A 2,500-nucleotide genomic window follows, 5' to 3' on the forward strand; every position below is an offset into this window, starting at 1 on the left:
GACTTCAGTGGCCCCCTTACGGACCAGATTCGTCGTTCTTGTATAGCAGGCCTGTATCTCTCTCTCTCTCTCTCTCTCTCTCTCTCTCTCTCTCTCTCTCTCTCTCTCTCTCTCTCTCTCTCTCTCTCTCTCTCTCTTTCTCTCTCTCTTTTTTTTTTTTTTTTTTTGTCTGAGAGAGACCTCTGCCATTTCGATTAGTTGTTCTCAATGCAGGAGATTTTGTTGTTTTTGGGGTTCCATCTTGTTCCTGAAGAAGAAAAAGAAGAAAAAAAGCCAACGCAGGAAATGGCTTTCACCCGTCACCATCGTTGGATCAATTCTTTTTCTTACACCAGCAAGAACACAGAGGCCAAAAGCGACCTATTTTCACCCGCATCGTCACTGGATCAAACTATCACCGTCAGGGGAGCTATTGGACACAAAAGTCAACCATCATTCCCCCCCCCAAAAAAAAAAATATATATATATACATATATATATATATATATATATATATATATTATACTGGTTTAAATTTTACGACCGCATCAGTAAGCCTGTTACGAATGCAAAGAGCCAAGGCTATCTATTACCTTACACTCTATTGGATATTTCGCTCCAATGGTTTCCTCCTGGTCTTCCCCGTTCGTGGGAGGTATTCAGCAAGGCGAATCACCACGAAAAAAAAAAAAAAAAAAGACAGAAAATACTTTCACGGGTTTCCTGACAGATCTATTCGTGAGGTCGGGAGATCGATGCCTTACGAGGCACCTCCACCCCGGTTGGGAAGAAAGTGAAGATTAATGGAGTCGCATGGGCAAACGAACAGCAACAGACCTATTGGTCCATGCATGGTTGTTTCTTTAGCTAATCTAACATTAATATTATTATTACTGTTACTACTGAGCAGGTTAGGGTGAGCGGGTTAGGGCGTTGTTACTTGGGGCAAAGGTCGAGGGGATGGTGGTTCGAATCCTGCCACCGGCGAAGTTGAACCAAGGGAATCGTTCATTAAATTCCACGCTACAAAGTCCTCTGTGAGGGGCTACGTCCTAGCCTTCCGATAGGAGGGAGTTTGTGACGTTAAACCATATCATCATACATACATACATATATATATATATATATATATATATATATATATATATATATATATGTATATATATATGTATATAAAATAATTCCGACTGTCGCCCCCGGATTCGAACCGAGACTCCTGTATTAGAAAGTCCTCGCTCTACCAATTGAGCTAGCGAGCCTATAAAATTCGCCAACTTGGGAGTTAATCTACTCCCGAGGAACTAGCCTAAGTCGACTGCAAACTGCCGTCCGTACCGAGAAGACTTGTCAGACAAGAGCACTTATTATGGAAACAATTTTGTGATTCTTTAGTAATATCGTTTTTCTCCAAAAAATTTATAATTTTGTCTCTTAGAATAGACTTCGTTGGTTTATAGAAAACTAAAGTAAGGCTTATAGGCCGATAATAACCAGGATTGGATTGTCGCCCTTTTTTAACAATGGTACAACTCTTCCAAATTGTATAGACAAATTGAAAATCACACTTAGGGGCTTACAGATTGCTTCTACTTCCTTGAGTATTCTTAGGTAAATTTTGTTTGGTCCAAGCAATTTTCATATTTCAAGATAATCTGTAACGCGCATCACACCATGTTCTGCAATATCCATGCCAAGTAGACGTGTGAGTACTATCTATTCTGGTGGGACCGGCTGTTCGTTTCTGCTGTTCTCAACAGTAAACACAGACGCAATATCATCATTTAGGATGTCTGCCATTGCCCTCTTATCTGTCACTATCACCCCCACGCCTGCTGGTTGGAGGGGACCAATGTGTTCTTGAGTACTTTTTTTTTCCTAATATACCTGAAAAAAAAAAATTAGGGTTCTCTTTGCATTTAGAGGTAATATAGTGTTCTTGTAATTTTCTACTGATTTTGATGAGCCTTTTAGGTTTTCGATGACATTTTTTTGTACTCTAATCTATCTGTGTGTTGATTTGTTTCTTCTATACACATGTTTCTTGGCTAGCAAAATATTTTTAGTATCAACATTCCACCATTTAGGTTTGGCATTGCTTGATGGTCGTCTATCGCGCACTGGTTGGAACACATTCATCGACTTTTTTTTCTTTCTTTCTTTTTTGTAAATTAATGAATATAGCCCATATTTGTTCAACCTCCTGGATTTTGTAATTTTTTCATCAGACGATTTTTCCAAGTATGCCTCTTAGTTTTTCTAAGTCTGCGTGCTGAAAGTTTAGTATCTTTTCGAAACTTTTGTTTTGCATCTCGATGTTACATTCGATGTTGAATGTGAGGAGACTGTGGTCACTGGTACTGAATTTCTGTACAATATTCACATTCGTTACTTTGTTATTGTTAATGGAAAGAACAATATCGACAGCATTTTCCCGCCATCTGCTTTCCGTGACCGTTTGCTACCAAATATCAAGTAGTCTTTTCGGAGACATTTTTATTTTCATTGTTTTATCAAGATTCAG

General features: G+C 38.8%; 1 protein-coding gene across 1 annotated transcript in view; it reads left to right on the top strand.

The window, feature by feature from the left end:
• The window catches only part of LOC143024353 (uncharacterized), a 303,367-nt gene that overhangs the window by 237,096 nt on the left and 63,771 nt on the right, over positions 1–2,500 (top strand). The gene's annotated exons all lie outside the window — the stretch shown is intronic.

Source organism: Oratosquilla oratoria, chromosome 4 (assembly GCF_046742065.1).
Source record: "Oratosquilla oratoria isolate Oo_2021 chromosome 4, ASM4674206v1, whole genome shotgun sequence".
NCBI lineage: Eukaryota > Metazoa > Arthropoda > Malacostraca > Stomatopoda > Squillidae > Oratosquilla > Oratosquilla oratoria.